The 10,187-nt window shown below is 33.7% G+C and overlaps 1 long non-coding RNA gene across 1 annotated transcript in view; it reads left to right on the forward strand.

The window, feature by feature from the left end:
- The first annotated feature begins 7,628 nt into the window (after positions 1–7,628).
- LOC137658139 (uncharacterized) overlaps positions 7,629–10,187 on the forward strand; it is a 361,120-nt gene continuing 358,561 nt past the window's right edge. Inside the window, exon 1 of the long non-coding RNA XR_011047258.1 lies at positions 7,629–7,812. This is a non-coding gene — a long non-coding RNA (uncharacterized lncRNA). The remainder of the gene's footprint in view (positions 7,813–10,187) is intronic.

Here is a 10,187-nt window from a genome sequence, read left to right on the forward strand (position 1 = left end):
ATTAACTCCATTCCAGACTGACAGATTTTGTAATATTGAAGAAACGGTTTTCGAAAACCGTGTCTGAATCTACGCCTCGCTCACTGCTACGGCTGGGTTAGACTGATCGTTGTCATTCTAAATTTAGGCTCACCTAAGACTTGAGAGTTTGCTTTCAGGTGTCATGCTTAATTTCTATAATTGCGTATAAAGTGGACGTCTTTTTACTGTAGACCTTTTTCTAAATACAATATTGTAATGATCTTTTAACTTAACATTCAAAATCTAAGTTAACTTAGCATAGTAGAGTCAGATTTCTAGAAATTTTTCACTTTAGATGTAAGCAATTATTCAATTATATGGAGGCTTTCCTTATATATGACCTGTACTGTAAAATTTAATTGTATATCCAGTCCTCATATTGTAAACCTTGCAAAAGAACATTTTCAGTGATATTATTCATCTGTGGCTAGTGAGTGAAGAATGAACGTTCCGACGTTTGTAAACAAACAAACACACACTCAGATAGAAATGAAATATTCATAAAGATTAGTTGTATTTTCAGTGTGATTTATTGTTTTCAAATCTCGTTACAATAAAAAAAAACTTTTGAGGGAGAGTTGCTATTTTAGGGAAAGGTGAACTTTTGGCTCTCTCTCTCTCTCTCTCTCTCTCTCTCTCTCTCTCTCTCTCTCTCTCTCTCTCTCTCTCTCTCTCTCTCTCTCTCTCTAGCTTCCAATTATAGATACAGCTGCAACCCCACGTTTACAAACACACACACACACACACACACACACACGTGTGTGTGTGTATATATATATATATATATATATATACATATATATATATATTATGTATATATATATTATATATATGATATATATATATATATATATATTAATTATGTATGTATACATACATACATACATATACATACATATATATACATATACATAAACATTATATATATATATATATATATATATATATATATATATATATATATATATATATATATATGTTAGGTCATGGTGCAAATGTTAGCAAGTAGGCTAAAGATTGTGATACGTGTTCTGAAAACGCCAGTTCCCAAATATATCCCTCAAAGTTTTGCGTAGCAAACTAACCATTTTTCGCTTTCATTTAAGATTTTAAGTATAAAGAGTATATACCTAAATACATTTATTCCCACTGATTCCCATTTATATCCAGTGTGTTTGAATTTAGGCTCATAAAAGTCATTTGTTTATACTTTAAACAGTTTAAACTATTTCAGTTTTATAGGATTTTTACTCTTTAATTTTATTATTCATATAAATATCCTCCTATAAATGCAAGTTAAAATGTTCATATTTTTTTCTGAATATTTAATAACTAGTGTGACCAAGCTGTCATAAATGTCTAAATATTTAGATAGATACATCCACACACATACACGCGCACACAGAATCAACCGCTCGTACACCCTTCCCCCTCTCCTAACTTCAATTCGCTGGTTCGGCAATTTGTAAGTGTGGTTTCCGATTGTACTGTGACACCCCCTTTTACCAGAGTGTGACTACTCCCTCACCCCTGAGCGTGACAAGAAATTTGTATATATATATATATATATATATATATACATATATATACAGTATGTATATATATAAATTATGTATATATGTAAATAAGTATATATATATATATATATATATATATATATATATATATATATATATATTTGTATATATATCTATATCTATCTATCTATCTATCTATCTATATATATATATATATATATATATATATATATATATATATATATATATATATAGCGAGACACTTTCTCTTTATCATATAAGGAAGATGAATTCACCTTCTTGTAGTCCGCTCATCGAATTACAGTATTTCATGGAAGATAAAAACGCCTTCATACTTTCTTGATCGGAATGTATAATGGAATAGGAGGATTACAGCGCTTGATGAATTGAGGGAATGATGGACGTCCTGATCATCCCGGAGATGGGCAGCTGTGAGCTCTTTTGAGCTCTTTGAGAAGCTCGTTCTCAAGAGAGCAGAGCTTGCGAAAGACTATAGAATGTAGGTTTAAATCTGAGATTAAATGTGTCAATATGAAGGTAAGAGGAAGAATAAAATTGTGTAGGTATCTCATTCATTCTTTCTTTCGTTCCAGATTTGTAAGCATTAGAGGTAAACTTGAATTACTGTATATGTGTGTATATATATATATATATATATATATATATATATATATATATATATATATATATATATATATATATATGCGTGCGTGTGTGTGTGTGTGTACAGGAATAGGAGACAAAGCTCCTTTTGGATATTTAATGTATAAATGTATCGGTATTAGAATCAATCCTTACTAATTGGATTTGTTTTAATTCTCTCTCTCTCTCTCTCTCTCTCTCTCTCTCTCTCTCTCTCTCTCTCTCTCTCTCTCTCTCTCTATATATATATATATATATATATATATATATATATATACATGTGTGTTTGTGTGCGTGCGCGTGCTTGAATTCATTGGAAGACGTGATATTCAACTGTAATTTGTAAAAAATGCCAAAGGGGGAGGTTCACTGTAGATGCTAAAAGATTTTGCCTTATTGACTCTCAAAGTATCTACAATTCCTTTTAATTTTCTTCTCTAACTATATGCGTTGTTATTTAAAAGTATGTTAAAGCTAGATTACATTTTTAACTTAATTCTTATATATATTTGTATTATATCGAATTGTGATGGAGTTTACTGTAATGTATTGACTTAAACTATCCTCAGCGTGTGTAATTTCTCTACCCTCAATTTTTTTTCTTTTTATTAAATTTCAGGATTCCTATTCTGAATTTTTATTCAGATATTGTAAAATGACATTGATGTGACATTGCAGATGTCTTTGCATTGATGTTGTGGTTTGGTCATCACTGCTATGTTATAGTATTCTAAATTTCCTAGCAAAGATGAACAATCACTATGTACAATAGGTCATGCGTTCCTTCGCCCAAAGCAGGCTGACCTCTATACATACGAAGGTCATCAGGTTAGGCAATTATTATTGTTATTATTAATATTGTTATTACTTGCTAAGCTACAACCCTAGTTGGAAAAGCAGAATGATATAAGCCCAGGGACTCCAACAAGGAAAATAGCACAGTGAGGAAAGGAAACAAGGAAAAATAATATATCATAAGAACAGTAACAACATTAAAGCAAAAGATTCAATGTAGGAGTAACTACGATTGATCCGTCTGGTAATAATCCTATTCAATTCGTGATGACTGTTTTTCTTTGATTGAAATTCTGTATGCTGTTTAATAGTGTAAAGTTTTCGGTCCTTTTTATTGTTGATGCGTTTGATTAATTAATCCAACTCTATAAATCTGTAAAAGCTAGAGTACTTCTCAACGGTTTGAAATAAAATTCAAGTAGTTCAGAGCTGAAATTGGTATTTGAGTGACCGGACAGTTTGATACTGGACATTTCGATACCGGACATTTTGATACCGGACATTTCGCTACTGGAAATTTTGTGACTGGGATTTTTCGTTACCGGTCATTTCGATACCACTATATATATGTGTGTACACGAATATATTGGAGTTTATTTTAAGTGACATACTGTTCATGCAAGTGGTTGTTTATCGACACACTTCTTCAAATCTGGAAGGATCATCTGTCCCAATTTTTTATGGCTTTCCAAGGGTTGGAATGAACTAGAATTTAGGATAGTTCCTGATCATAATTCTCGATGTAGTATAATTTTGATTTATATCGTGGATGGTCAAGTTTCCTTTAGGCTACTACTGAACTTTAGATAGAATCAGGTATTTGTTGAGATGTCCCTTCTTTTTCCCAGGACTCAAGAGATGGAAATAAATTCTTTATTGATAATCTTGACCATATCAGTGTGTTGGATCTTGTTCAAAAATATTTGCAGATATGAAAGGCGTCCATAAGACTGGGAACAAAAAAGATGATGACAGATTTTCAGGGAAGATTTCTATGCTGATAAGTAACAATTGAGATTTATGTTCAGGGCGTTACTAGACAGGAACAAAAAATTTCGCTGAAATGTTTATTCTTTATTTGAAATTTCCTTTCCAAGAAAAAAAAACTCTTCAAAAGATGTTGTAGTATATTTACATTTAAGTTAGAAAACCTTAACAAAAAAGGTGAATAAAGAGGAAAGTGTTTTCCAAGATAATCCATGATCGTAATAAACACCTTAAAAGAAATATCAAAAAGAGGAAAAGCGTGATAAGTGTAATAAGTTAAGGAAGCTACCATTTGGAAGTTTCACATAATGCATGTTAATTCTGATAAGTGTTTTATATTTAAAGCATACAGCATAATAAGCATATTGTTTTACGCATTTTGATATATTGCAATCAACATTCCACAAATTAAGTCATGCGTTGAGAATTTTTTATGATATTACAGTTTTCAGCGTAATTTTACCATAAATGTACATTCAGTATAATGTTTAAGTTTGAGTTTTTGGCTGTAGATGTAGACTGATGGACATGTCCAACAAATATGAAAAACTGTGTTCACTTTGGCTTATTGCGTCCTCTTAATGTACAATCACACACACACACACACACACACACACACATATATATATATATATATATATATATATATATATATATATATATACATATATATATGTATATATATGTATATGTATATATATGTATATATATATATATATATATATATATATATGTATATATATATTTATATATATATTTGTGTGTGTAATATATGTATATATATATGTATATATATATAATATGTGTGTATATATATATATATATATATATATATATATATATATATATATATATATATGTATATATAGTTATATATGATATAATATAATGTAATATAATATCAATATACTAGTGTACCCAAGCTGCCAAATATGACGTCAAACTACTTAGATATGCACGCGCGCACACAGATTCAACCCTTCCCACCCCACCTGCTTTCCTAACTACAACCCTCTGGTTTGGCAATTTGTGGAAGGGCGTGGTTTTCGAGTGGAACTTTCGGAGTACCCCTCTCATAAGGGTAGAAATACTCTCTCTCCTTCGTGAGCGTGACAGGAAATGTATATACTATATACATACATACATACATATATATATATATATATATAATATATATGTATGTATATATATAAATATATATATATATATATATATATATATATATATATATATATATATATATATACTCATTTATATTGTTTATATATATATTTATATATTTAGATATTTACAGTCAGGCACTTGGTGGTTATTATATGTATATGTATATATATATATATATATATATATATACGTATATATATATATATATATATATATATATATATATATATATATATATATATTAGTTTCATTATACTCACAAACAAACAAACACCGATAATTGATATAAGGACGTATGAATTTGTATTCGAATTTTTCGTATTGTTCTTTTTGCATCTTGAGAGTTGAACAAAGTTTAACGTAACGATATTATTCAAATATCCTGTTTATCGCTTTTCATATCCTTTCTTTAACCTGATTTAATGTTTCCTAGTTGTGTATGGCTTTGGGCAAAACATTTGCTCGCAGTGTTATTTTCATTTGTGAAGGTGGTTTGTGTTTATTTGTTCCCTCTTTTCCATATTAGTAAACTTGGTACCCCTATCTTTCTCAGTTAGGAAGGGGTTAAAAGTGGATAAAAGAAGAGGGAAGTAAATTTAATAGGGCTTGTCCTTCAGATGACGGATACATTTATAAGAATCTTGGAAAACGCAAGTAAGGAGATAATCATAATCACGGTTGAGATATATTTGGAAATGTCATTACTCGACCCTCCGCTTATAACATATTCAGGCAAAAAGGAGCAGCTCTGTGATCACATTGACTAGGTCGTTAGGCGCCCAGCCTACATTAATCTAGTAACTATATTCTAGTTCACTCGTCTTTGAATGGGTTTCGGCATCTACTAGAATCAATTAAAAGGATCTTGGGACCAGTAGTCTCATCCCTTCCCTGTACACTTGATTCGGAAAATTTTATCATATATTAGATGTTATAATGTATATACAAAAATGTAAAATATAATTTGTTAAGGAAATATTTCTTTATATAAGGGAAAAAAATGTATGTTAAGAAAATGTAATTGTATTTTCATAATAAAAGATGAAAAAAAAAAAGATTCGGAATCCGAGCACTGTATCCCTCTGGTGCTTCCCACTCCAGATTTGAATTAGTCATGTGGTGATAGGAAAATACATATAGCATAAATATATTTTTGCATGAAATGTCAGTTATGAGAGACCTGGCCATGTAAGGATTTCAACCTGAAAATGGTAGAGTATCCATTTACCATCATAATGAAGCATCTTGAGCGAGACTCGCCCCTTCCCGAGGGTCTTCCAGTAGGCTGCCTAAGCGAACTGTCGTGGCGCGCCCCTATTTTCGACCCGCAGGTCTCGCCCCAGAAGGCGAGTTCCTACTGTGTTTTGCGGGGTAACGATACACGGACAAAAGGCGGCCGTTTATGATGATGATGACGAACGCCGGTGTCATAATAATCCTTCTAATCATAGTGATGCGTTCTCCCATGTGGAATAATAGCCATGGAACATCATAATCGTTCTCTGCCTTTGTAACCACGATGAGTTTTCCATTATTTACGGAACAATTAACGCTTATGATTATCGAGTATGACTTCATTAGGCAATTCAAATTTAGGATTTACAAACCCTCATTTGGCTGTGAAAAGATCCAGATAATTACGCTCTTTTATGAACGGGCGGGAGCTGTTATTAGTGTCTGGCGTTTTTAACGCAACTGGCGATTCACGGCCGCATCAAGGCTGTATTAGATATCTGGCGTCGGACCGATAAATGGTCGGCCGAGCGTGAATGGCGTCGTTTGCACCCCCTCTATCGTTAGGTCATAAATCTTGACCAGAAAAGATCTTTTGAAACTCTGGCGTCTTCTTCATCGTGGGTCTAAAATCATTGCTTGTTCTTTTTTATCATTCCTCCTCCTCCTCCTCCTGGTAAATAAAGACTTGAATAATGCTGCCGGCAGACAGCTCTTTATCACCTCCTGTGCTTAGGGAAAAAGGAACGATTCATCGATTTGGGGTATCGAATCTAGCTGTTTTTTTATTTCGGGATGAGCGAGGGAGCAGCAACTAAAAGGATTGCCTCGTTGACTCAATGTATATAACTATATGTTTAAGGGGGGAGGGGTAACTTTCCCTTCCCCTTCGCGAGTTTTTATCTCAGATTTTCTTCTTGGAACGCCTCATCATTTGCCTTCTGTGGCCCGCTTGGTGTTGACCTAAGAAATAAAAAATCATTATATCGATGTGTGGTTGTTCAGACCCAACACCTGTATTGTTAGGACACTCTCCTTTTTTCTCCCTCCCCCTCTCTCTCTCTCTCTCTCACTTCCCTGCCTTGCATACCCCCTTACCCTTTTCTTAGACCGGGTAGTGGTGGTAAGAAGCCATCATACCCCGTCACCCACCCTCCAATTTCTGGGCGCGGTCCTTGGGTGCAGGTGAGGGCGGGGTGTTGGGACTTTTGCGCCGGTCATCGGTTTGTTTGTTATGGTACTGTTGGCAGTTAGGTGGGGTCAGGCGAGCCTTGTCATTTGATTTCGGTGGCTTGCTTGTTCAGATGTAAAATATTCCAAAGTGACTTCTTGGAAGTAGAGGACCGTCGAGTGTCTTTTAAAAAAGTGTATAGTGTTTGTGTGCCCTCGTAAGTGATAAACGTGTGAACCATGCAGGACTATAGGATTACAGGTAATGTTTCTATACCCATTATTTTCCTTTTGTGTGTATTAGATTAAGAATCACTGGCTTCCACTCAGGAAACTTGTCCCACAGGGTATTCCACAGTTGTATTTATGCCTATGACTCATATTCTATCAGACCAAATTACTTTCCTGTATGACTTACCGCTGTCAAGTTGTCCCGACGGAATATGAAATATGTGTACGATGTTTGAATGATTGGTTTTAGGTATTTTTTACCTTTCTCCTGGGAGAATTATGTTCAGAACGATTATTGTTAATCCGAAAGCGCCGTAAGCATCCTTGCATTTATTTCGTTTGAATACCCAAGCAGCTAGATTGATATTTTGCTCTTATTGTTTTTGTGACTTTATATATATATATATATATATATATATATATATATATATATATATATATATATATATATATATATATATATATTACATTATGCTTATTAAGGGGGGAGAGAGAGAGAGAGAGAGAGAGAGAGAGAGAGAGAGAGAGAGAGAGAGAGAGAGAGAGAGAGAGAGAGAGAGAGTGAGTGGTTATTAAGTAGATAGATATAAGAATAACTTAGGTAAATATAGATTTTATGTAGAAAAAAAACTGTCTTTAATGAAATTGAACATTTCTCCTAATTGTTGAATTTGGAACACAGAAATGACGTAGCTCTGAAGGATACAAAAGTAGACCCGGTTAATGTTACTTTTGATTGCTATTGGAAATGATTGTTAAGGATGTGAGGAAATCACGGCAAGTCGGCAATTCAAAGATTGCTGATCGGAAAGATTTGAAGAATTGATATTACCCGAGAGATGCTGAGACAAGTTGATGAGAGTTGATGATTAGGGTATTTGAAGTATGGGTGATGTAGAGGTAGAACGTGAAGAAATTGGCTCGAGGAATTATTCATTAGTATAAGACATGTGATAAATGTTATATGAATTTTAAAGACATTTTGGAGGATACCCTTTACTCTTGAGAATGAATATACTTCAGTAAAACTGATGCGATATCTCAATTTTAGACAAGTTTTTTCTTTCAACAGGCCTAAGCTCCTGTTGGAAATAAATGTTTAGCGAAAGCCGATATAGATGTGATTTTTTTTTTGCCCACATTAAGGCTATATATTTCAAATTACATTGAGATGTGAGATGAGTTTTATTCTTGTTAAGTTAGACAGCTATTCCTGATTACCTATAGCCATGAGTTTGCTGTTCAGAACTTCAGGTCAAGGTAATACTTGTGTCTTTGTCCTAGAAACGTTTTAGGTGGCAAGTTCTTCCTCCAGGAACAGGTTACATTATATAAAGGAAATACACATGAAGTCTGTATAATACTCTTTCTATAGAATTTCTAAACTTCTGTTGGGGTATGATGACACATACCCGTCCTGGTTAGATAAAGTAGGTTGGCCTACGGTGTAGATTCCAGGAACGTTGGAACCATTTCTAAAGTAGAAAAGACATATTGTAGATCTCAATGTAACAACTGACATGTCTAAGTGGAAGAGAGTACAAGCTGCAGGTACATACTTTGGTGTACTGTATATAAGGTTATAACTCCCAGAAAAACACAATTTTAAGGATTTGAGTATACGACAATTACAGTTTAAAGACGTGGTATTTTCTCCTTGGTGTAGAAAAGATAGTACTAAAATCAGTAAACGTATTTAGCTTAATTTATTATATGCTCTTATATCCTTATTTCATATATTGTAACTAACAAACTTTAACCCTATACTGAGAGTGGCGGTTGCGAAGAATAGGTTAATTACATCTAGGCCACTGAAATAAATAAAACCCTCCTGTGATGTCACTGAAGGCATTACTTGATTGTCTTCCTTCCTTGGGTCCCTAGCTGCACTTGCTTTATATCCTTCTGCTTTACCTCCTTACTTCTACAGTTGGACACAGGAGGCCATGGCACACCTCGCTCCGAATAAATGCACCCAGTCACACCCTTACTTCCACGACGAGTCACCAAACAGTTAGTGTAGGAAGAGATGACAGAGATGGTGGGAGGGGCTAAACACAAGTACTCGCCGAGTAGTAAGGGTATAGCTAGGTTAGGTGCACTTCTTCAGAGCGAGGTGTACCAGGAATTCGTGTCCTACTGTACCTCATAGTGTATCTACTTGTATAAAGTTTTACCCTAGATGTGCTTGGATTCTGATTGAACTCACAAATTAATTCAATCACCCTGTGACGTAGAATAACTTTGTAGCCTCTTGCTCACATCATCATCATAATTTGATACATATTTTTTTTTCAAACATTGAACCGCTTCTCTTAGCATTGGATGGCCCCAGAGAAGAACCGCACAAGTCACTACCACACTCATCCTTTAGCTACCGGATCGTGGAAATATCTGTGTACTTAA

This window comes from Palaemon carinicauda, chromosome 19 (assembly GCF_036898095.1).
Source record: "Palaemon carinicauda isolate YSFRI2023 chromosome 19, ASM3689809v2, whole genome shotgun sequence".
NCBI lineage: Eukaryota > Metazoa > Arthropoda > Malacostraca > Decapoda > Palaemonidae > Palaemon > Palaemon carinicauda.